At 40.0% G+C, this 27266-nt stretch overlaps 2 long non-coding RNA genes across 2 annotated transcripts in view; one reads left to right on the forward strand and one right to left on the reverse strand.

Annotated features, from left to right (window-relative positions):
• Positions 1-21284, forward strand: part of LOC149432670 (uncharacterized) — a 42172-nt gene extending 20888 nt beyond the window's left edge. Inside the window, exon 2 of the long non-coding RNA XR_016308976.1 lies at positions 20927-21284. This is a non-coding gene — a long non-coding RNA (uncharacterized LOC149432670). The remainder of the gene's footprint in view (positions 1-20926) is intronic.
• Positions 3953-27266, reverse strand: part of LOC149432671 (uncharacterized) — a 116723-nt gene continuing 93409 nt past the window's right edge. Inside the window, exon 3 of the long non-coding RNA XR_016308974.1 lies at positions 3953-4176. This is a non-coding gene — a long non-coding RNA (uncharacterized LOC149432671). The remainder of the gene's footprint in view (positions 4177-27266) is intronic.

Raw genomic sequence — 27266 nt, forward strand, 5'->3', positions numbered from 1 at the left:
CATGGGTCCCCCTACTGACCCTCGGCCCTCGGGCAGTGCCCGAGTTTCCAAATGGTTAGTCCGCCCCTGGTTTGATGGGTTTGGTGTGGAGTAACTTGAGTGTCCTTCACAGATCCCTAACTACAACCCCACTGAACACCACTGTGATGAACTGGAATGAGCCAGGGTTTCTCAGCCATCTCCATAAAGACATGGCTTGATGAGTTTGGTGGTCCTGGTTGGTTCCTGTCCATCCATTCATTATCAGGAAGGAAATCATTTTAGAATTTAGTTTTATGAGTTATATCTACTGTATAAAGGTACCAGGGGCATCTCATGGGGCCCCCTACTGACCCCGGGCCCTTGGGCAGTGCCCGAGTTTCCAAATGGTCAGTCCGCCCCTGGATGGCAGTGGATCAGCACTTCAGCGCTGCAGGCATAAGTACAATTTTACATAGGCTGTCTATATCACCCAAATCTAACTCGATATTTGTAGATGGAAATTCCTTTAAAATCTGAACATCCTTCCTAACTTAATAGGAATATTGGACCAGCCTGTCATTCAATCATTATGGCAGACTAGTTCATATCATTACATGTGCAAGAAAGTTTAAACATAAACTGTTTATCTTCAAAGTTACAAAAAATTAATTATAACAGAAAAGGGTCATTATAAAGATAACTCTTTTCTGGTGGCACTGTTACTCGTTGACTTTAATGGATCTACACCGTCGCTACAACTGTTATACGAAGCATGGATAAGACATCGATAAACAGTATGGGAGGCATCTTCAAACTCAACCTAACCCAACCAGCCTGAAATAAGCCAAAGGTAACAACTACACATAGGTGTCCGTTTATGGCACAGATAATAGCTGTGATTCAGTGGATCGGAGCTATTCTCTGGTCATTCACAGTTTATGACACTCAGGAGATCAGTGGAGAACATGTTCAGCCCATCACTGGTGATCTGTGTTCTCCCTCCAGATTCTCCAGCCCAGAGCTGGAGAATCGGAGGGCCCACAAACTAAGCAGCGATAATTTACCTCTGCTTAGTAAACTGATCTTTTACTGTAATCTCGCGAGATTATAGTAAAATCGGCCGTTTGTAGACCGTTCTCCAGTGTTTGGAGATCGTTCTTCCTTCGTTGGGAGAACTGCTTCATAAAAGGCATTCATAGGAGAACTGTGTTCTCCGAGAATGCCGGAGAACTGAGCAGCGATCATTTATCTCTGGTTCATAAATGGACACCTAAGTGCAAGTACTTGTGTTCCAATGGTGGACCTTCGAATGCCAGAGTCTTGGTAGGCGGCCAAGGGTCTGGTATTTTACAGTTGAATGTCAGGGAATGGGGCTTGGTGACTGGAGAGATGAAGTCTAAAGGAAACCTTTTAAGAGTGAAAAGTGGAAGTTGCCATTTCTGATATCCTTCTTAATATGGTTGGTGTGTGGCTGTTATGCTGGCTATTCTACTTTTAGGCTACATTCACACTAGCTTTGTCAGCAGGCGTCAGACATACTTTGGGAAGCGTTTTTAACACTTCTCAAACGCCTCTGAAAATTCTGCACATGGCAGCACACAGTGCTGTTCACGCGGAAGCGTTAGCGTCGCGTCACAGCAAAACTGACGCCTCTGGTCCAGTTAGGAGGAGTTGAAGCCTCCCATTCAAGGCTATGGTGCCACTCCGCAAATGCCTGGCCGGCGTTTGCAGTGCGGTTGCGACGTGGTTGTGAGGCATTTGCAGGGCGTTAATACCATTTAAACTTCATTATAGGAGTTTGTGGTGCGGTTTTAACGCTTGGCAAACGCCTATCAACCACCACAAAACCACCCATAGGGCATTTTGGGAGCGTTTGAGGAGCGTTAAAAACGCTTCACAAACGCCTGTCTAACGCTTGTCAAATGCTATAGGGGCATTTGGAAAGAGTTAGAAATAAAGTCAAGCGTGAACAAGCCCTTAATACTTCAGTCACTAACTCAGAGCAAATATCAGATAAGGACCTCTGCCTTTCCTGATCTGTTGGCTTGGTATGGGTCAGAGACCAAGGTATTAATAAAGCCAGTGGATCACCCTAACAGCCAGTCAACTAGCACATTCAGAAGGATATTAGTAATATCAGGCCTATATACATTATATGGCAAAAAAGTATGTGGAACCCCCCCCCCCCCCAGACTTGAGTTCAGTTGTTTCAAGTGAAGGGCATGGCTAGATAAACACAAACATTAGGACATATAGTTATGTTCCATAATCATGCATACTTATGTAAACAGTAGACAACTCCATTTCTCCTGCTGACTCACAACCAGGGACTATAAGTCTAAAATCAAACCTAGTCAAAAGCTTTTCCCCCTTAAAGAAGAACCTCAAGGATCCCTCATAGAGGTGTAGGGGTGGGGTAACATTTGTGGGCACCAAAACACTATTGGTTTGATTGGTAGACTGCCAAAGTTCTGAAATAATACTGTTTTTGTTTATAAATTAAGTTAGGTAGATTGTAAAACCAACATTGGTCCTTATTGCAGTCCGTGCCTCTGGCAGGGTGATTTCCCCAACCTTTGTACCTACAGTAAAAGATGTGCTCCTCTCTCAAGTGCTTTCTCTAAAAATTCACATGGAGAATCCACTAGCAGTGACACCATAGAGGATGAGGATTCCATGGGAATGTATAGAGAATGCAGACTACAGTGCTGGTGACATCATAATGCTGATGTGGCCTTCCCAATAGAGGGTGGGGATTCAATGGGATTACATAGAGAATGCACTCTACAGAGCTGAACCAAGACATTCAGGTCACAGCAAACCCATGTCTGCCACATCTATTGTGAGCATTTGGAGATCCCATCCCACCATGGTTATGGACTGTAATAAAGCCTTAAAATCTGCCCAAGTTAACCTGAAAACAAAGCCAAAGTCTTGGGAGTATTTTCCCCATTAGTTTAAATGCAATTTATGTTTTAGACATAGCATATCAAGTTATGGAGCACAATTTATCTAAAAAGAAATCCAATCATTCTAGAATTTACATCCCTTACATTTGTTACACATTTTATCATTTTCTCTAATTAACTTGCATCTATGACTCAGAGATTTTAATTATTTAACCTTTGTGTTTCTTTTGTAGACCCTCTGTCTAGTGGTATGGCTTACTTGCTGGTAGCATTCCATGTTCGTTGTAAATATTTCAGCTTCGATGTCATGGCAAAACCCCAGGGAAAGATAGGAGGCTGTACAGTTATCTCCTGTGATGTTATCCTCAACTATACAACCTACTACCTCATCCCGGAGTTCACCGGTCTGTGAATGCCAACAAAGGATGGGCCAGTTGTTTTGGAAGTATGTACGGATGGAAAGTCCCTTTTAACAGTAGTAGCATGACTAAACAAGACAAAATGAATCTATAAATCTTATATCCAAAAAATGCTGATCATACTTTGACTACAGCAAGTTGAGTAGCATATGAAGCAGTACCAACAAAATAGTCATCCAGTCAACTTTTCAGTCTTCACTGTAGAAACCCAATAACATGATTAGGTGGTATGGAACTTTTCATGCCGCCGTAGCTAAGCCGACACAGACCCGCACACTCGAGCTTGTGAGAAGGGCACAGCACAAGTTCGGATCTACGGGTTTATGGCAACCAGCAGAAGTTCTACGCTATACAAAAACCAACTTGTTTTTAGAAGTACACACAAATAATAAAAATCCCAACCTTAGAAAATGCTTCAATGGCTAAATAAAAATAAAGCAGGTGCTGGTGTAATGAAAGATGGCACATATTATGGATCTGCATAACTGCCTGGATCAAGTCATCTTCATTCTTAAAGTGAATTTTTAAAATTTTGACTTGAAAACAAAGCTGTAGTCTGTAAAGTAGAAAATAAAGCTCCCGGTGCATAATTCTTAATGGAGAAAACATGTTAATTTTTGCAGAGAATAAACCGTATCATCATCGGCTGTATACCCCGTACAAAATTGCATTTCTGAAGCCACCGTTTACCTTATCCACTGCTTCCTATTACCCTGGCGTTCCTATGTGTCCTTTCCCCATGCTTGCTTTGGAAGTGACGGCCATGTTAAATGCTGCCTGGTGGGGGTGGAGGCACTGGGCCCTGTGCCACGACACTGAAGGCGGTGTTGCGTTTTCGCGGCCTCTCGTTCCTTCCTCCCCATCCCCCTGGGCAGTCTCCGTCGCAACTGAAAGGAACAAAGGAAAGCAATGAGCAGGGAAATGCAGGACACACATTGGCGCAGACTGGCACATTAGCTTGCCATCGGTCAGCCGACACAGATGGAAGTATTCCCTCACCTTTGTCCTTACCAATGTCCAAATCGTCTTTCTCATATTCATTTTTCTTTCATCAAGTGATCATAAATTATACTGCATCAATTTCCATAAATACATTCTTTTTTCATTTTAACTGCAATTATCTATTCTCGTGTCCTCTAGTATGCTTCTTTCATCACTTAATAATCACCTGATAGATTTTCCAATCTTTGACCCATCAACTTGTTTTCAGTACTGCTGTCTAATTCTTACCTACTTCCCGCAACCCAACCAACCCGGTCAGTCTTCAGATTTCTACTTTTTTGGCCTTGCCTTCATCTGTTTGCGTGCCAGGCTATCCTAATTCATCTTTTTACTCCTCCTTTTTAACACTGTATTGCCCTTGTTTCTTCCTTTTCTCCACCCACGTCTCAGTTCTTATCCTTGCTATGTCTCTATATTTTTTCTCCACTGCAATTTCCTTCAATGTTCACTGTCCTTTCCTCCACCCATTTAGTTGACTACCATCCCTATATCCACTCATCTTGCTCTCTTCCTTGCTTTCTATTTGCCCTTTTCTATTCTTCTTTTCTATCCAATATTAACAATACTAAGCTTTCTTTTTTGAGCTCCAAATCGATACAAGGAGGCCTTTGCTCCCACCAACCCTTGCAGTGCCTGCCATTATTAAATAGGTATGTCTATATTTTTTGAAATATCCATGCAATATTTTTGTAGAAACATCTAAAATAATAATTCATGTACAACCAGAGCAGTCCCGTTAGCCTAAACCACAGATTGGCCAACATCAACCTCCAGAACATGGTCCTGGCACACTAGATGTTAACTTAGAAGGCATTCCCGAACAAGGAAGACTGCCAAACCTCTCAGCATGTGCTTGTCGGAGCAGAGCCCAAGAACATTCTCTAGCTAAAGCTCACTAACGGATAAATATTGTTATCCCTCAATTATATTATGCATTGTATTATACGTGATCATATTACATAGCATAGAACAATCAGATAAATGTATTCAAGTACGTAAGTCGCTGCCCCAAAGGTTATTACTGTCTAAAACTAGCCATGAACATTTTTTTTTGGTTTGCAAACCCAACCATCCCATATTAAATATTTTCCCCCAGTATAAACATCACCCATTGCAGCATTTCTCAAACTGTGGTTGGTCATGTACAACATCATGACCTTCACCATGTGTGAGTGCTTCCTGGAGTCCCAGTGTTCACAATTTGGCACAAAGGTCCTTAAAGACTACATTACTTGGATATCTGTACAGTCTGTCCTTCCTGCCCTCCTACCTTCATAGGCAAGGGCTTTTGCATGTATAAGATCAGTATGTACAACAAGCATTTACAAAGCATTTTCAAAGCTTTCAGCAAGGTCCTAGCAGCTTTCTTGAAGTTTTTAAAGGCTAAGTCAACTTTTTCTCAATAAATAAATGAATAAATATACCCATACTTATTAATACAACAAAATGAGCATTTATTATTTTTTGCATTGAAGCGTGCAAAGCTTTGCTGCCTCGATTAGTAGATCTCAGATGTAATGTCTTGGTTCCTGCAGACTACATCTTCAGCCAAAGGACCGTACAAAGGGAGGAACCATTAGTTATAGGGCTGGAGGAAAGCTTTGCTGCCTCGATTAGTAGATCTCAGATGTAATATCTTGGTTCCTGCAGACTACATCTTCAGCCAAAGGACCGTACAAAGGGAGGAACCATTAGTTATAGGGCTGGGGGAAAGCTTTGCTGCCTCGATTAGTAGATCTCAGATGTAATGTCTTGGTTCCTGCAGACTTCATCTTCAGTCAAAGGTCCATACAAAGGAAGGAACCATTAGTTATGGGGCTGGAGGAAAGCTTTGCTGCCTCGATTAGTAGATCTCAGATGTAATGTCTTGGTTCCTTCAGACTACATCTTCAGCCAAAGGTCCGTACAAAGGGAGGAACAATTAGTTATGGGGCTGGAGGAAAGCTTTGCTGCCTCGATTAGTAGATCTCAGATGTAATGTCTTGGTTCCTGCAGACTTCATCTTCAGTCAAAGGTCCATACAAAGGAAGGAACCATTAGTTATGGGGCTGGAGGAAAGCTTTGCTGCCTCGATTAGTAGATCTCAGATGTAATGTCTTGGTTCCTGCAGACTACATCTTCAGCCAAAGGTCCGTACAAAGGAAGGAACCATTAGTTATGGGGCTGGAGGAAATATCAATGGATTATAGGTACTCCATTGAGAACCACGAGTCCCTTTGCAGTAAAAAACCTGGCATGGCCAAGTTTTGGATGGACTTACACCTTATTTGGGATTGCCAACTGTCCCTTTAAACAAGCCACCAGCAGCTTTTAGCAAGCACTTATCAAAACTATTTTCAAAGCCTGCTAAAGATTAGACTTTGCACGCTGGAAATTTTTGTTTCATTTTGGATGCATTTGTTCATTAAAGGCTTTCATTTCGTCATATATGTTATGATGAACCGATATGTGTTCAGGACTCGTTTAGTATCTTTGGTATTCGTTTTGTATATTCGGGCAGCACAGTGGCTAAACAGTTAGCTCTTCCACCTGACAGTACTACAGTCATCGGTTCAAATCCCAACCACGGCACCACCTGCCTGGAGTTTGCATGTTCTCCCTGTGCCTGCATGGGTTTCCTCCCACACTCCAAATACATGCTGGTAGGTTAATTGTATCCTGTCTAAATTGGCCCTAGTATGTGTATGTATGAAAGTTAGGGACCTTAGATTGTACGCCCCTTGAGGGTTAGGGACTGATGTGAATGTAAAATATATATGTAAAGTGCTGCGTAAATTGACGACGCTATATAAGTACCTGAAATAAATAAAATTTGTTGATCCAGCTGAGTTCGAAAAATTCTGCAGTTTATTCGAAAGATTGCTAAAAAATTAGCTTTCAGTTTCAATATTTCGGGTGGATTAGTGATTAATATATTGAAACTAGTCAATATTATCTGACGCCACGAGATAAATAATAATACATTATACATAATACAATTTTGGCAGCCCCAAATTTTTTAAACCTAAGATTTGCATTAGACTGTGGAACTGAACTGACTGACAATTACAAATTAAATTTAAATCACAAATTTACTCGAATTTGAATAAACTGAACTAATTCAAAAATTTAATTTCCCCATGGGTCCGAATTACTATTGCATCATGTGACGTCATCTGAATGAAACAGATTAATTTGTTAATTTCATTCTAACTTTTTTCAAATTCATTGATATTCCTTACTATGTCTATTTGGAGATTAATATACATCTGAATCTCCAAAAATTAAATTTTTTTGTCTGAAAATTGATTAGTTAGAAACGAAACGCACATGTCTAACTAACATTTATAGGTAAAGTTGATCCAGGGAATATCCGATTGCCTCTCGGGGGATCAGGAAGGAATTTGTTTCCACTGCAGGAATAAATTGGATCGTGCTTTGCTGGGTTTTTTGCCTTCCTCTGGATCAACTGTGGGTGTAGGATTATATCTTTTTTTTTTTTTTGGTTGAACTGGATGGACTTTTGTCTTTTTTCAGCCAGACTAACTATATAAATATGTCTACTAAAGACCACTCATATCTTATTTAAAGTAACAGCCAATCTACTCATTAAGATCTAAACATCCCCAAGCTGGAGCTGAAGACTTTGAAAACAGGCTGCTCAAAGCTTGGTAAAAGCTTTGCTATTGCTTTAGAAAAACTTGTAGTACACATTGCACCTATACGACTCCTAGAGATTATATCCCAATCAGGGGCGGACTGACAACTCATGGGGCCCCCGGGCAATAGGGGATCATGGGGCCCCTGTGTCCTTGCCCAAACTCAAAAAAGCCTATTAAAAAGGTACCAGGGGCATCTCATGGGGCCCCCTACTGACCCTGGGCCCTCGGGCAGTGCCCGTTTCTAAATGGTAAGTCCGCCCGATCCCAATACTGCTAACTACATAAATGTTAACATCTATATATTTTTACAGGTAAACATAAGTCCTCATGCACACGGAACGTTTTTACAGTGGCTGTTTTTGGCTTTTGATGTTTTTTTCTACAGCCAGTAAACCCCCCAGCATGTTATCCTATGTGTCGATGCACACATAGACTGTAATCAACGTTTTTTGGCTGAAAAAAACCCCCAGAACTAGTGGGTTTCTAGAGGAGTTTTATTAGCTGTAAAAATGCTCAAATGCTGGAAAATGTGGTAAAATGCAGTGAAACGCCACAAACCGGTGGTTTTGGATGTTTTTTTGACCCCCAATTTTTTTTTTCGCTAAAAAAACACTAAAAGCAGCAAACACGGGAAAATGCCGCTAAACGCGGCAAAACGCCACTAACCGCTAATTTAAAAATGCTAAAAAAAAGCTGAAAGATTCACGTTTTTAATGTGGCTTTACACAGCTAACGTTACCTGCGTTATCAAAACATCCAGTGTGCATGAGGACTAATGCAGGGCATACATGGTTTGAATCCCAAAAGATTTTTCGGCCGAAAATCAAAAACGTTGTTCGCTCGATAATCCAATGGTGCCATCAATGATTTCAATGGATTTTGGATGTTGAGTGTTTCGGAGCTTTGAGTTACAACAGGCTCAAGTGTGAATGAGGCCTTATGCAGGACATACATGGGTCGAATACCGAACGATTTTTTGTCCGAAAATTGAAAACGTTCGCTCGGTAATCCGATGGTGCCATCAATGATTTCAATGGATTTTGGATGTTGAGTGTTTCGGAGCTTTGAGTTGCAACAGGCTGAAGTGTGAATGGGGCCTTATGCAGGGCATACATGGGTCGAATACCGAATTATTTTTCGTCCGAAAATCGAAAACGTTGTTCGCTCGGTAATCTGATGGTGCCATCAATGATTTAAAAAATCGGCCGACCAAGTCATAAAGTTCACCCCATATAACAGGTGAAACTTTTGTTCCTTCCAGGTCACGGCTCATGCGCATATTCTTTTGGGAAAAACAATCGTACGATTTGACCATCATTGAGTCGAAAATCGGTCGTTTTCACAAATTTTCACACATGCCCGATCACCGAAAACAGGAGGAACCACGAAAATCGTCCGGTGCCATTGACCCACTAACAGGGTGAAAATCCGATTTTCGGATGAAAAGTAGGTCGAATTTTAACCCATGTATGGCCGGCCTAAGTGTATTCTTACATACTGTCAATGATGATAGACACAGGTGTGTTACCATACACATTGGACTGATTACAGGTAGGCTCCCGTTCCCATGTATGACTCATTACAGGTGGGCGCAGGTGTGTTCCTTTATGCAGAGGGGCGTAGTTGCCTTGCCATAGTTGCCATAGTTGCCTGTGGCACTGATTAATTAAGCTGCCATTCCACTTAACGCACTCTAATCAGTGCTTAGAACATGCTAAGGTGGTTTCTGAGTCATTTTAGCTTGCCTCGAGTGCTATTCAGCACACCCTCTTGCAGTTTGTTGAATCGGAGCCTTTGATCATTTTCTATTTTATCAAGGCAAAACATTTTTTTACACATTCCTCAGATGCCTGAATTCAATAATATAATTTAAAAAAATACACCTGCTTGGTGATTCTCCAGTACTCTGATATCTTCATTCATGCTGGTATATTAAGGGCATGCTAAGGTGTATTCCTATATTCATCTCATTACAGGTGTGTTTAAAAAAAAAAAAAAAAAATATATATATATATATTACTGATTCTAGATTTGTAACATTACAGGTAATTACATATATGTTCCTGTATATATCTTGTCAGGTGGGCTTAGGTGCGTCTTTGTATATGTCTTATTACAGGTAGATGAAGGTGTGTCCTCATATCTGTTTCAATATGAAAGTGTGTCTCCATATAGGTCTTATTACAGGCAGATATGTTTCTGTATATGTCTTTTTATAGGTAGACACTTTTTTGTTCCCATACGTGTCCTATTAAAAGGTAGACACAGGTGTGTTCCTCTATATGTATAGTTACAGGTAGATCCAGGTGTGTTCCAAAATAATTACTAGTAGGCAAAGGATATTTTTGTAAGTTGCATGAATTACAAGATTGTGCTTCCACAATATATATGACCTTTTTCAGGTACACACAGGTATGTTCTAATACTAGGGAGATTTACTAAAATTGGTTCACTCAGAATCTGATGCACCTGTGCATGGTAGCCAATCAGCTAAATAAACCCCTGTGTGCTCTCGTTACAGGTAGACAAAAGTGTGTTCCTATATATGTTTTGTTACAGGTAAACACAAGTATGTTGTGTAGCCACGGTGTATCCTAATTACAGGTAGACACAGGTGCGTTCTCATTACAGGTAGACGCTGGTGCGTTGTCATTACAGGTAGACACAGGTGCGTTCTCATTACAGGTAGACGCTGGTGCGTTGTCATTACAGGTAGACACAGGTGCGTTCTCATTACAGGTAGACGCTGGTGCGTTGTCATTACAGGTAGACACAGGTGCGTTCTCATTACAGGTAAAAGCTGGTGCGTTCTTATTACAGATAGACATAGGTGTGTTCTCGTTACAGGTAGACAGAAGTGTGTTCCTATATATGTTTTGTTACAAGTATGTTCTCCCATCAGGTAGCCACGGGTGTATTCTAATTACAGGTAGACACAGGTTTTTTTCTCATTACAGGTAGACACAGGTGTGTTCTCATTACAGCTAGACACAGGTGTGTTCTCATTACAGGTAGACACAGGTGCGTTCTCATTACAGGTAGACACAGGTGTGTTCTCATTACAGGTAGACACAAGTGCGTTCTCATTACAGGAAGACACAAGTGTGTTCTCATTACAGGTAGACACAGTTGCGTTCTCATTACAGGTAGACACAGGTGCTTTCTCATTACAGGTAAAAGCTGGTGCGTTCTTATTACAGATAGACATAGGTGTGTTCTTATTACAGATAGACATAGGTGTGTTCTTATTACAGGTGGATACAGGTGTGCTCTCATTACAGGTAGACACAGATGTGTTCTTATTACAGGTAAATACAGGTGTGTTCTCTTTACAGGTAGACACAGGTGCGCTCTCATTACAGGTAGACACAGTTGTGTTCTCAGTACAGGTAGACACAGGTGTGTTTTCATTACAGGTAGATACAGGTATGGTCTCATTAAAGGTAGACACAGCTGTGTTCTCCTTACAGGTAGACATGGCTGTGTTCTCATTGCAGGTAGACACAGGTGTGTTCTCATTACAGGTGTGTTCCTATATACTGTATGTCTCATTACAGGTGGACACAGGTGTGTTCCCATAAAGCTTTCATTACAGATAGATACAGGTGTCTTGCTATACAGTACATGTCTTGTTACAGGTGGACACAGGTGTGTTCCCATAAAGTTCTCATTACAGGTAGAAACAGGTGTATTCCAATATGTCTTGTTACAATTGGACACAGGTGTATACCTACATAAGTTTTATTGGAAGTAGAAAGGTGTGTTTCCATATAGTTTGCATTACAGATAGACCCAGGTATTTCCCATACAGTTCTCAATACAGGTGGACACAGGTGTGTTCTTACATTTCAAGTAGACACAGTTGTGCTTCTTTATAAATGATGTCCTTTTATAGGTATACACAGGTGTATTCCCATAAATATAATGTTTCATGTAATTACAATTGTGCTCCATTTTTATGTTTATTAAAGGTAGACACAGGTGTGCCTCTATATACTGTATGTCTTGGTAAAGTTTGAAACAAGTATGCTCCTATATACATCTTGCTATATGTACAGTAGACAAAGGTGTGTCTTATATGTTACAGGTAGACACAGCTGTGTTCTCATTACAGGTAGATACTGGTGTGTTCTTGTTACAGGTAGACATGGGTGTGTTCTCATTACAGATAGACACAGGTGTGTTCTTATATGTTCTAATATGTGTGTCTTAATATAGGTCAGCACAGGTTTACTCCTGTATATGTCTTGTTACAGGTAGCCACAGGTGTGTTCCACCATATGTCTTGCTATAGGTAGACCCAGATTAGTTCCACCATATGTCTTGTTATAGGTAGACACAGGTGTGTTCTACCATATGTCTTGCTATAGGTAGACACAGGTGTGTTCTACCATATGTCTTGTTATAGGTAGACACAGGTATGTTCTATATATGTCTTGTTAGAGGTAGACACAGATGTGTTCCACCATTTGTCTTGTTACAGGTAGACACAGGTGTGTTCCACCATATGTCTTGTTACAGGTAGACACAGATGTGTTCCACCATTTGTCTTGTTACAGGTAGACACAGGTGTGTTCCACCATGTGTCTTGTTACAGGTAGACACAGGTATGTTCTACCATGTGTCTTGTTATAGGTAGACACAGGTGTGTTATACCATATGTCTTGCTAGAGATAGACACAGGTATGTTCTACCATATGTCTTGTTATAGATAGACACAGATGTGTTCCAGCATATATATTGTATAGGTTGACACAGGTGTGTTCTACCATATGTATTGTTATAGGTAGACACAAGTGTGTTCTACCATATGTCTTGTTATAGTTATTCACAGGTGTATTCCACCATATGTCTTGTTACAGGTTGACACACGTGTATTCCACCATATGTCTTGTTACTGGTTGACACAGGTATATTCCACCATATGTCTTGTTATAGGTAGACACAGGTGTGTTCTACCATATGTCTTGTTAGAGGTAGAAACAGATGTGTTCCACTATTTGTCTTGTTACAGGTAAACACAGGTATGTTCCACCATATGTCTTGTTACAGGTAGACACAGGTATGTTCTACCATGTGTCTTGTTAAAGGTAGACACAGGTGTGTTATACCATATGTCTTGCTAGAGATAGACACAGGTATGCTCTACCATATGTCTTTCTAGAGATAGACACAGGTATGCTCTACCATATGTCTTGTTAGAGGTAGACACAGATGTGTTCCACCATTTGTTTTGTAACAGGTAGACACAGGTGTGTTCCACCATATGTCTTGTTATAGATAGACACAGATGTGTTCTAGCATATGTCTTGTACAGGTTGACACAGGTGTGTTCTACAATATGTCTTGTTATAGGTGGACACAGGTGTGTTCTACCATATGTCTTGTTATAGTTATACACAGGTGTATTCCACCATATGTCTTGTTTTAGTTATACACAGGTGTATTCCACCATATGTCTTGTTTTAGGTATACACAGGTGTGTTCCACCATATGTCTTGTTACAGGTAGCCAAAGGTGTGTTCCACCATATGTCTTGTTACAGGTAGGCAAAGGTGTGTTCCCATATGTTTTATTACATTTAGACACAAATGTGCTTCTGTATACATCCTATGACAGGTAGTCACTGGTGTGTTCAACCATATGTCTTGTTATAAGAAGACACAGGTGTGTTTCCATATGTCTTGTTAGAATTAAGCACAGATGTGCCCTTGTATTAGTTACAGGTACAGCCAGATGTGTTCCAGCATATGTTTTGTTATAGGTAGACACAAGTCTGTTCTCATATATAGCCTATCATAAGCAGACAGGTGTGCTTCCATGTAAGTTCCATTACAGGTATGCTCCTTCATTACAGATAGACACATTATTCTGAAAGATATCCATAAACAATGCCACTGTCTTTCATTTCCTACAAATTCTCATTGACATTCTTTTCTGAATGCTAGATTATTGATATCTATGCTCCAATTAGTTGTCCTGTTAGCGATTGGTTGGTGGTGTATGATATCAATCATGGTCCAATGTGTGAAATTATGTTAATTACAACGGTATTAGTAAATAATGAATCTTTCCTATTCCTGAGCAATATCTTTAAACTGATGCTACCGCCTCGGGATATGTTTCATCTTGCCCTGTTCTAAGAAGAATTAACCAAAGTTTGGAAGGACTTTTCTTCATGGAAGTACGGTTGATGGAGCAGCATGAAGACAATTAGATCCGGCTCCCACAGCTAAAAAGCAATAGCAGATTTATTTCCTATTGAGGGGAAGGATGGTGGCATGGAGCAATGACTGAAAGCCCTTAACGTTGGTTCAATCCTTGTTGCTATGGGAGCTGAATCATAGTCATCCACTTAACAATGCATTGGGCACATGCCAGATTGTCTCCTCCTATGTGTCTCCCTCCTTCTCTTGCTCCAACACTCCCTCCCTCCTCCTGGGTCTGTCTGTCTCTAGCTCCTCGCACCTCTAGTTCTACAAAATATCGCACCTTTGTGTCTGGCACGTCTCTCCCGTTCTTCTATTTCTTAAAAATTACCCGCTCGTATGATCTCCTTTGGCCAAAATCCATTTTAATGCGTTGCCTTTTTTTAACGGTTATTGCCCACTTTTGGTGAATCCGTCTGTTTTGCGTACCTTTTAGTCGATTTTCTTTACTATTTTTTTTTTCGCCTTTTTGTCTCTCGCCCATCCCCGTCGCTTGCCTTTCCTTGGCTTCCCCTCCCCCCCCTCATTAATTCACAACACGCAGCACTGCGTCTGATGCCAGGATACCAGGCTGGCACCCACCATGATCCCCGCCATGCAAGGTGCCACAGAAAATAATTTCTCTTTCTGTACATCGTTAAAGCCGCTTGATCAGAAAAATGCCATTAATCTGCGCTGAATTTTCATGTTTTCTTTTGTCTGCAGATGCCAGCCTTGGCCGTTCCTTGGGCACAGCTAGCGAGAGATCGTTCGCTGTTGTTGCAGGGGTTAACGGTACGTGATCGTAATGGTCCTGTTGAGATTGCTTGGCACACTGTCATAAGCCGTTAGCCCTTTATGAGTTATTGCGTCTGCTGCAGTTGCCACAGCGAATTCTAACCGCTTGGTGCGCCCCCACTGTTGCGCCGTTCATGCATGGCTGTCAGTGTTGTGACAAGAATGACTATCTAACCATGACCTGCTATATCTTCTCCTACAGCTGCCGGCAATCTCTCAGCAACTGTAATGTTTATCAAACCTTGGCGGTACACAGTGGTTCATGTAGCTGTTTCTCCTCAGTGAAGGCCTATTCTCTTTTTCCCAGTAATAACCCTGATGGCGTACAAGGGGCAGTCAAGCATCAGCAAGTGAAATTGGGGGACTTAATTGTGGCTTGTACCAGAATGTGCTTAAAAACTATTAAAGGCTGATTCGCGCAGTATAGATGATGTCAAACAGTCTCAGGTGACACAAATAGAAATAAATAATGTCGGGGAGGGGTAGAACGGAGAAGGTGGGGAGGAGAAGGTAGGCAAGTGTAGTATGGAAGAGTACATTCTAAAAACAGGTGCCATAGTCTGGACTCTCAAGCAAGAGTTTGGTCAGTTGTTAACTACTGAAAGAGCTACATATAGCTGTGACCGTGTCATGGTGGTCTTCAGGGTTCCGGTGGGGTATATCCAAGGGAGTAAGACAAAGGCCCAGGGAGCAACTTGGGTTATCCACCAATAAATCAATGTGAGAGGTGGGAGAGACCTTATAGTGTCCATACAGACATGCTCTGGTGAAAAACAAGACAATAACATCTGTGTATCATTGAGGAGGTGGCAAGTTTGAGCCACAAAACACGTCTTTGGTGAATAAAGAAGTTAGATTCTGATTCAGTACGATGACCCTGATCCACTTCTAGAAACACCACATGATACATTCTTATGGGCTCCTCTGCCGTTCAAACTACCAATAGGTTTTTGCTCCTTCTCAAACAACAAAGAGTAGCTTTGAATATTTCCATGTTTGGACAATAAACTGTGGTAGAGTTTGGGGCTGGCTGGTGTATGGGGGGCAGTCTTAGTGGAAGGCTCTCTTGGGTGGGGGGCAGGGGTGTTGTTGGTCAATGTCAGGCTTTCTCTGTGGGGGTCACCAATTTTTGTGTTGCCTAGGGCAGCACAAAACCTAAATCCACCACTGACCATTTGTATTTTTCATCTGCAGCCTTTAACTGGTTCTTGGTTGTCTCCAGACCTGCAACCAATTACTTCTTCTCCAACAATGTTCTAAAATGATGAAAGCCACTGCCATTGATGAGTTACTGGCCTGTAATCCACCACTGACCATTTGTATTTTACATCTGCAACCTTTGACTGGTTCTTGGTTGTCTCCAGACCTGCAACCAATCCAGACCTGCAACCAATTACTTCTTCTCCAGCAATGTTCTAAAATGATGAAAGTCACTGCCATTGATGAGTTACTGGCCTGTAATCCACCACTGACCATTTGTATTTTACATCTGCAACCTTTGACTGGTTCTTGGTTGTCTCCAGACCTGCAACCAATCCAGACCTGCAACCAATTACTTCTTCTCCAGCAATGTTCTAAAATGATGAAAGTCACTGCCATTGATGAGTTACTGGCCTGTGAGAGTTCACAGACCAAAAATGAGCAGATCTAAGTGTCAAGTGCTGCCTAGTAATGATACATTCTTGATGGGCTTGGTTCCATCTCCTCACCCACCATGGTCAGAAGAACAAACGGAGAGGGCCACAGCTAGGGTGACATGGATGCCTAAACCGTACATACATCATAAGTATTAAAGCTGAACTCTGGGATAATCAAATATTGTCTAAATCCGTCATGTGTATTCTTCCTCGAATCTCAGTGAGCTTTGTGTATTTTTTTCCACATCTGTGTATCATTGAGGAGGTGGCAAGTTTGAGCCACAAAACACATCTTTGGTGAATAAAGAAATTAGATTCTGATTCAGTACGATGACCCTGATCCAGTTCTAGAAACACCACATCATACATTCTTATGGGCTCCTCTGCCGTTCAAACTACCAATAGGTTTTTGCTCCTTCTCAAACAACAAAGAGTAGCTTTGAATATTTCCATGTTTGGACAATAAACTATGTTAGAGTTTTGCCTTTTACTAACTGAATAAGAAATGAGAGGTATTTCAAGCAAACCTGGCACAAACTTGGACAATTCAAGAGTAGCATATGATGAAAAAATGTAAAAACCTTCAGTTTGCACCTCAAAAGATCGCTAGTTCCAGATATGTTGGAAGCTGAAATTTTAAATAAGCCTTAGCTTTTTCTGTAAAAGTCAAGCTTGGCCTTACCTTCTGTGCCTCTCTGTTGCTCCATTGTTTTAAAGTAGTACTAAATCCTCACTTTCTTGGTCATAATTATGTGGTGCATGGCCATTTTTAGACAATATCATTGACCAAATATGGTCATGTGACCATATCACGTCAACAATGTCACCAGCATCCCTGTCCCTTTGTTAGGTGCGGTTGCCACATCTGCAGCTGAAAGGGCTGAAGGCTTGCGGCATGTGACAATTTCCCACTGGTTCATAACAAACTGAGTTCAGCCTGAAGCTTAGCTCATATTGAGGAGTAGATAATAAATGTCTGATGAAAGGGAAGTCCAGAGACAATTACAATTGGAAATCTTCACCACCACAGTCTCTGGGTTCCTGTGCACCTCTTTCCTGAACTTTGGTTGAGGAGCGCACACCCATCACTTCTTTAAAAGGCCCCCCAACCCCCTCTTTGGAACTGCATGTCCTATAATTCTAAGGGCCACGGCAGCCACGTGCATGACCTGTCTAGTCATTGGCTCCATTGGACTCTGCAAGACAAAGAAGTCACCTGGAAGCTTGGGGCAGCAGTCTTTGGACAAAAGAAATAGGAAGAAAGACAAACTTTTAAAGAAGAAGCATTGGCACACAAGGTAAGTACTACGACCATCTTCTTTTATGGATAAAATGTTGGGGTTTAATAACACCACTTTCACTGACCAACTGGAAGGCTTATTATTAGAAGAATTCAGATTTGCAACTGTCAATATTTCTAGATATGGTTGACATGAGGTTTTCACAGTGACCAGTGTGATCAGTTTGAATTGAGTTAGTGAGGACCACCACAATACTGGTCAGTAGAATTTACCATGTATCTCTGGTCACATGTTACCTGTCTAATTTAATAATAAAGTATATGAAACCCAATCACTAACATTTTATATAAGCTTTGCCATGACAATGCTAATTTAAATTCTGCAGCTTTCATTAAAATAATACCTGACAATGTTGCCATGAAGGTCCTTCACAAACTTCTGGTTCTAGGATGACAATACTGTGTTCCTCCACTGTGCTCCCACGTTGTCACCTTATCACATGGGTTTTCTGATGGAGACTGCAAAGTGCCTATTTCTACACACATTACTAAGGCATGTCCACTGTTGTCACCATCAAAAAAACTATTACCATACAGCCATCATGCGACTGAATATACTGTAGATTAGTCTTTCTCAACCTTTTCAACACAAGGCAACCCTTGAAATAACTTCCCAGTCTCAGGGAACCCCTGCTAATAGTTACTATATCTACAACCCATGATACATTAGTGTGATGGTCAGTGGCAAGATTGTTCCTCACACTTGTGGTCATGGCGAAGAATTAGCCCCTTACAAATAGCTGAAACGATCAATGGTGTCAGTGGGAACTTATCTTGGAGGCAAAAATTGTTAATTGCTCAAGAAACCTCTAGCAAGCTCTGGAGGAACTCTAGGGTACAAAGGACCCTTGGTCAAAAAAACCTGCTGTAGATGGAACATGGCTGCAAAAGAAGCTGCAAAGACTGATAAAGGGGTGAAAATAAGTATTTTGTTTAAAAAAAACAATTGTTTACAATACTCGGTGATCAATAATTGAAGTATCATTCATTTTGCGTTTACATCTACTTTTAAGTACCTTGGCTATACGTTTCCTGTTTATTAGAAGGACAAATATCTAAATTTCTACAGTTCCGGCATATATAAAAAGAAGACCTTCTAAAAACTGAATTATTTGGGATGGACCTTTGCTTTTGGGTGGATACATACGTTTTCCTACACACAGGTGATCAGTTAGGTAAACCCATGGAGTGACACCATAGGCAGCCTTCACCAAAACTCTCTATGATAAGAAAGCTGAGGAGCTGCAGGAGTTTTTTGTACCTTTCACCTTCCATTTGGGACACTCTACTCTTGGATTATGGACACTTGTTTGCCTAGAAGCAATGCGCAAGCAGTGCACATTTTTTGTTTGCACTATCTGTATTTTGTTTCTTTTAACCTAAAATGTTTTTAACTTTTTGTATGTTTTTGTGGGTTAAAGTTAGTTTTATTCCAACTAGTTTTTTAATACATAAAGGACATACTATCTACATGGCAATATATACTATATATATATATATATACACACACACACACAAGGATTTTTTTCTCAGAGAATAGATGCAGCAGGAACTCTCCCTTTCCAAGTTACCCCTTGTCTCTTACCCACCTCCAAGCACTGTTCCTTGGTTCCAACCCCTCCCAGTACCTCCCTTTTAGAGAATACAGAACCAAGTATCATTTTGTGGTGCTAAATAATTTGTATGGAAAAGCAGAAAAAATTAATTCCCTGCAGGCAGCAACAAGAGACCCCCTCCAGATACAATAGATCCCCCAGCAACAATGGATCTCCCCTCAGCCAGCATCAATAGACCGCCCAGCAATCGGCAATAATAGACCTCTCTCTCAACAGTAGATCCATCTGATCAACAACTGACCCCCGAGCACCAAAAGACCTCCCCCCGCAACAACAGATCCCCAACAGCCAGCATCAGTAAACCCTCCAGCTCACTCCAGCACCCCTTGCCATTACATACATTCAGTGCTGGAGGTGCTGGAACTGTGTTCCCCCATGTTCCTGCTGAAAAAAGCCCTGGATATATATATCTATAGTAGTAGACATGTGCATGCCAGAAGTTTTCATTTCAGATGCATCTGTTCACTGAAGATACCGTATTTGTTTTGTCTTCTTCGTTAGTTGAACCAATTCATTTTTGGAATTCATTTTGTATCTTCTGTATTTGTTTTGTATATTTCTTGGACAGGGTGGATTAGAAAAATGTTGCCGTTATTCCAAAAGATTGCTATATATTCAGCATATTATCGAATCGGACGGATTCGAATCAGAAGGAATCAATATTTTCGGAGACTAGTCCAAACTATCAAGAGAAATGGCATTAGCTGACTGGACAATATCTACTGCCATCATGTGCATCCGAATGAACGAATGGAACGAAATTTGGAGCCATAAATGATCTGAATCTGAATTATTGAACTAATTTGAAATTTGAATTTATTTCCCCATGGGCCCAAACTACTATCGCATCATGTGACGTCCACTGAATGGGACAAAGGCATTTGTTAATTTTGTTATAACTTTATTTCGGATTCGTTGACATTCGTTGCTATGCCCATCCGGAGATTTGCATCCAAATCTCCAAAAACAAAATTTTTAACCAAAAAATTAATCGTAACGAAACGGACATATCTACGTAACAGTAAACTACATCTGGGTGTTTAGAGATGCAAGATGAAGTACTATATCCAGGCGTGTATTTACTACAAGGCATTTGCCTAGGGCGGCATTTTTCAGGGGGGGGGGAAGGGATGGAAGAAGGGATACATGCGGCATGGGGACCTGGTGGGTTTTCGAGAGAGGCTGCGGGTTTCATGACGGTGTATGCACAGCTCGTCTCTCGTTCCCAGGGATGTCCAGAGCTGTGAAGGTGAGTGTCTTTCTCTCTCACCATGGGGGATGGTGGCTGGTGTAGGGGGGGCAGTCTTTGTGGAAGGCTCTCTTGGGTGGGGGGCAGGAGTGTTGTCGGTCAATGTCAGGCTTTCTCTGTGGGGGTCACCAATTTTTGTGTTGCCTAGGGCAGCACAAAACCTAAATCCACCTCTGACTGTATCCATTTGTATTTTTCATCTGCAGCCTTTGACTGGTTCTTGATTGTCTCCAGACCTTCAACCAATCCAAACCTGCAACCAATCCAGACCTGCAACCAATCCAGACCTGCAACCAATGACTGCTTCTCCAGCAATGTTCTAAAATGATGAAAGTCACTGCCATTGATGAGTTTCTGGCCTGTAAGAGTTCACAGACCAAAAATGAGCATATCTACGTGTCAAGTGCTGCCTAGTAATGATACATTCCTGATGGGCTTGGTTCCATCTCCTCACCCACCTTGGTCAGAAGAAGAACAAACGGAGAGGGCCACAGCTAGGGTGACATGGATGCCTAAACCGTACATACATCATAAGTATTAAAGCTGAACTCTGGGATAATCAAATATTGTCTAAATCCGTCATTTGCATTCTTCCTCGAATCTCGGTGAGCTTTGTGTATTTTTTTCCAGATCTGTGCGTTAGTCCAGGGTGAAACTTTTCCTTCTTGTAATAAAGACCACTCACTGCTGTTCTCTCTCCTTGTGCAGGGTGACAGGTCTTGTCTCCGCCCCCTCCTGTAGTTCTCTGCAGGTAGCTTGTAGTGGGTGGAGCCTGCTGGGCCCCTCCTACAGCTCAGCAAAGTCTATGTACAGCACAGTGATGGTCTCACTGCTACTTTTTCAAGGTAATATTAGGGTTTGCAAAGGCATTTGGTACACAGAAAGTAGATTTATATCCTATATGGCTATTGAGGAATATATTTAAATGAAAGTTTTTGTGTCTGGAGTCTTCAGCTTTGAAACTCTTCCATGGTTTCTAATGATAGAACTAATTAGATCTCTAAATGGAACCAATTAACTTTCCAGTGCAGGAGGGGTTTTGAAGGCACAAATTAGCCAATCTCTTTAACCACTTCCCCATTTACATAAACGGTCAGAAGGGAGCAGTGCAGGAGCGAGCTGCCGTTTATAAACGGTGCCCGCATTCACAGCCTGTGCGCGCTCCCTGGGATCCGGTGCCCGCTGTGTCCGAAAGATACACCGAACGTTGTACGGTACCTCTGTGTGAGGTCCCGATTCATATGATCACTGATTGGCCAATCAGTGATCACATGAATAGCAGTAAGCAAGATGTTACTTCCTGACATCATTGCTTATTACGTGTGAAATCTGTGAAATGATCACAGAGGTCACATGGTACAGGGCCATTCACAACAGCCTTGTACCATGTGACAAGCTGTGACCAATCACAACTCGCACAGTATTTCTCAATGGCTGCAAGAATGCAGTCAGAGAGAAGACAAAATGATTGCTTTTACAGCCTTTACGGGTGTAAAAGCAATCAGTGTAAAAAAAAAAAATCTTCATCACCCCCCACAAGTAGTACAGTGTCACTATGGTGACACTGTATTGCTAGGGTGACAGTATGTAAAAATACCCCAAAAACATAAATAATAATATAAAAAAATAAAATAAAAATGTAAAAATTTTTTTTTAAAAAATTCTAATTTTTGGTGATAAACTAATTTGGGTAATTTTTTTTTACTAAAAAGATAACTGAATACATTTTGGCCAAGATTTATGAAGCAAAATTTTATAAGAAAACCCCTTTTTTTCAAAATTTTTGGACTTTTTCATTTACATAGAAAAAAAAAATTAAAATCCCAGTGGTGAATAAATACCACCAAAATAAAGTTTTATCTGCCTCAAAAAAATACTAAAAAATGCATATGGGTAGTGTTCTGTGTCTCCAATCTAAGCATTGATAGTGTGATCTCTGTAACTTACAGTTGTGATGAGATAGCGATAACTCCAACCTCAGTTGGATACCACAGTCAGTGACTCAATGAGAATGACATCTTGTAGATCTTGTGAAGTTTATTCCATAAACTGAGAGAATCTTACAACAATGAAATTGCATAGGTCGAAAGAACATACTGTGTCTTGCTCCATGCCATGAGGTTAGATGCAATGCATCTCTGGGAAAGTGGAAGGGCTTTCTATGCAACATTAGCTAAACTAATGGAAAGAGAGGAGCAGAGACAGAACACTGATAACATTTAACGGTATATGACAGTCAACATGACAGTCATGTTAAACACAACAGGTACAGTGTTGCATGACCGCTCAATTGTCATTCAAAGTGTGATAGCGCTGAAAGCTGAAAATTGGCCTGGACTGAAAGGGGGTGAAAGTGTCCAGACTTGAGGTGGTTAAAAAAAAAAGGATAGCAAAAAATGGGATTATTAGACTTTATTAAAAGTCACGCTACATCTAAGCTCCTCCCCATTATTACATCATCATTACTGAAGAAGGAGAGGTCACGTTGGTTTATAGAGGTTTGAAGTTCCTGATCCAGATCTGCACAGCTACAATATAGTTACATAGTTAGTCTGGCTGAAAAAAGACAAAAGCCCATCCAGTTCAACCATTGGAAAAAAAAGAAAAAAGTTATAATCCTACCCCCACAGTTGATCCAGAGGAAGGCAAAAAAATAACCCAGCAAAGCATGAGCCAATTTGCTCCTGCAGGGAAAGAAATTCCTTCCTGATCCCCCCCGAGAGGAATAGGAATGCTGACACATGAACATAGGTACAAGAGAGAGAATCTGCAAATGTATCTAGGTAATACACAGGGGCGGACTGACCATTTGGAAACTCGGGCACTGCCGAGGGCCCGGGGTCAGTAGCGGGCCCCATGAGATGCCCCTGGTACCTTTTTCATAGGCTTTTTTGAGTTTGGGCAAGGCCACAGGGGCCCCATGATCCCCTATTGCCCAGGGGGCCCCATGAGTTGTCAGTCCACCCCTGGTAATGCAATAAAGGATGTATGGCACAAAAATAATTTTAGTAAAAGTAAAGTTCACATTAAAAATCAATGTATCTTTTACCAAAAAAAACAAAAAACAAAATATGATTTCAAACACAGTACACGGTACAGTTTTTGCTTTAAGCTGAACTCTGAACAAATCACTAAATATACTTGAGAAATACATATATGGGAGGTGTGTTAACTGCCAAAAGGATCAGTATTTCTGTCCACACAATCCTGAGATTTACACAGATCTGCCACACAGTACAGCTCAGTCTGGCAGAGCAAAGGACCTGATTTTTTTTTTCTGCAGGTCACTATCATGTACAGGCCCTCTCCCCACCCTGTTGACTGGACAGTGAAAAGAGAAGTAGCAGTCTGATAGACAGATTTCCCTGTCACTCTGCTCTCTCCACCTATTTATTTTTATTTCAGGTACTTCTATAGTGCTGTCAATTTACGCAGCACTTTATATATATATTGTACATTCACATCAGTCCCCGCCCCCCGAGGAGCGTACAATCCAAGGTCCCTAACTCACATTCATACACATACTAGGGAAAATTTAGACAGGAGCCAATTAACCTACCAGCATGTCTTTGGAGTGTGAGAGGAAACCGGAGTACCCAGAGGAAACCCACGCAGGCACAGGGAGAACATGCAGGTCTAGGCAGGTGGTACTGTGGTTGGGATTCGAACCAATGCCCCTAGTACTGCCAGGTGGAAATGCTAACCATTTAGCCACTGTGCTGCCCGGTACTGATTAGTATTCCAGTGTTTCTCTTCTCCCTCAGTTTTTCTCCTATCAGCATGCCCTTTCCTAGGACATAAGCACTACAGCACAGCTGATTGGCTCCTTGTGCTGCTTCTCATCTTCCCAGTCTGAGCTCTGCTGTACACTGCTTGAGACAAAACCACATTAAATGATATTGATATATTACTAAATACAGAGCAGCATTATTTTGTGCCTTTTATATCTGCCTGGCGTTCAGCTTTTTACCTCTACGAATAAAGGATCGTCTGTTTTCTAATCCCAACACTGCTTCACAAATCAAGGAAAAAGGATGATCTGCTAGGAAAGGCAGAACCTTCCTCTGGCACTCCACAGATGTAAAAGACCGAATGTGATATTACGCCGACCTTTTACAGGCCCCGCCGTCATCAACAACATTACATAAATGAAAGAGGAGAAAATACTCTTATGGCCTTCTACCAAACAAAGGATTATTGAGGCCTTCTGCAATTCCCGGATGTGCCAAATAGTTTTTTTATTTCTATATTTTTGTCTCTTTCCTTAACTGAGATATAAATTCTTCACACAGAAAAAACTGGTTGGGACAGTGTGGTCCCACATTTATCGCTGTTGTCTTGGGGGTCTGCCAATGGTCATTCCCAAGAGTGGTATGACCTTATTTGAACAATCCATTCTTTTATTGCATAGACCATCATGGTTTTTTATTAAACGTTTCCATAAATTTTGGGTCAGGCAGAAAAATTTTAAGGTGGGGCAAAAAAAGAAAAAGAAAAAAGAAGATATACAGAATATATAAATATATATATATATATATATATATATATATATATATTTCCCCTTTTTATGTACAGTATAAATATCAATATATATTTATATATATTAGATTTATAGAAAATATAATTAGTTATAAGTATTTAATTTGCTTGTTTTCTCAAACACACACATATATTACATTTGTTCTATAATATACATTTGGTAATTATGCAAATAAAATAATTATAACTAAATTATAACTAAACATATTTTATATATATTTATAGCTCCAGGTAGATATATATATGCAAATGCTACTTTTTCTTTTTTTTTCCATAAATTTCATTAACATAATAACATTAAAATGTTTTAAACTAAATTCCAACATATATATATATATATATATATATATATAAAACATTTGTGTATAGGTAATCATGCAAATGGAATGATTATAACCAAATATATATATACTGTATATATATGTACACACACTGTGTATATATATATATATATATATATATATATATATATATATATATATATATATACATATATTTTTTTTTTTGGTCAAACTTTCTATAATTTTCAATTTGTTGTAGTATATTGGAGAAAAGCTTTAGCTGTTTCCCCAAGGGTTCAATTATTCATCTTTTTTTTAGGTGATGTTTTTTATATATATATATATATATATATATATATATATATATATATATAACATTTGTGTATAGATAATCATGCAAATGGAATAATTATAACCAAATACATATATATATATATATATATATATATTTATTTATTTTTGGTCAAACTTTCTAATTCTCAATTTGTTTTAGTATATTGGAGAAAAGTTTTAGTTACAGGTAAGTTTCCCCAAGGGTTCAGTTATTCATCTTTTTTTTTAGGTGATGTTTTTACAAACATGTAAAAACATATACTGCCGCAGTTGATGTATTCTTGACAAGGTGTGTTGATTGTAACAAAATGCTCTTTAAGCCAAGAATTGATAATTTTTTTATTTTGTATTTTTTTTTCCAATAAATGATGTAGTATGTTAGTAAACAATCAACGATCAATGTAATTTAAATGCAACTAGAGTCAATGTTAGAATATGACTCGATCCCACCCTCTTGTAACACCCTGTACAGCAGGACTCAGACTGGGAATAGAAGGGGCTCTAACAGGGGCCATCACTTATATTTTCTGACAAGGAACTCGAGAGAACAGAAAGATGACCTTATCAGTCTGCCGCAACTCCTTAACTGTCCAGTTACAGCGGTTTATTTACTATGGCTGGACAATGCAAAACCAGGCTCACTTCTGCATAGAAACCAATCAGCTTCCAGGTTTTAGTGCCAAAGTTTAATTGAACAAGCTGAAGTTAGAAGCTGATTAGTCTCTATGCAGAAGTGAGCCTGCTTTTGCACTCTCCAGCTTTAGTAAATAAACCCTACAGTGTGGGAAAGTGACCAGGCTGTGTTGTTCAACTGTTTCCACTGCAGCACAGAAAAGTCAGGTCACCCAGCTGGCTGTGACAGGGCTGTATAAATCTCAGGACTGGATGGGCAGAAATAGAAATCAGTTTGTGGGTAAAACTTCTTTGTATGTATTTAAGCTGTGTATTTAGCTGTTTGCCAGAAGATCAGCTTATAATTATATTATTATTGTGTTTTATTCTAAATATCAATTTTTTAATTTTATTATTATTGTGTTTTATTCTAAATATTTTTTAAATTTTATAGTTTTATTATTATTGTGTTTTATTCTAAATATCATTTTTTTAATTTTATAAATTTATTATTATTGTGTTTTATTCTAAATATCATTTTTTTAATTTTATAGTTTTATTATTATTATTGTGTTTTATTCTAAATATCATTTTTTTAATTTTATAGTTTTATTATTATTGTGTTTTATTCTAAATATAATTTTTAAAACAAAATAGATTCTAAATGTTATGTGCAAATGAAGGCAATCTATTTTGTTCCTCATATGTATCATCACTTCTACCAGCATGCCCAACAGCTCCTCTCTGAAAGCTCAAGTCCAAAGGTCCTGACCAATCCTTT

This window comes from Staurois parvus, unplaced genomic scaffold, assembly GCF_062004578.1.
Source record: "Staurois parvus isolate SC_StPar_1 unplaced genomic scaffold, SC_StPar_1.0 ptg002113l, whole genome shotgun sequence".
NCBI classification, from domain to species: domain Eukaryota; kingdom Metazoa; phylum Chordata; class Amphibia; order Anura; family Ranidae; genus Staurois; species Staurois parvus.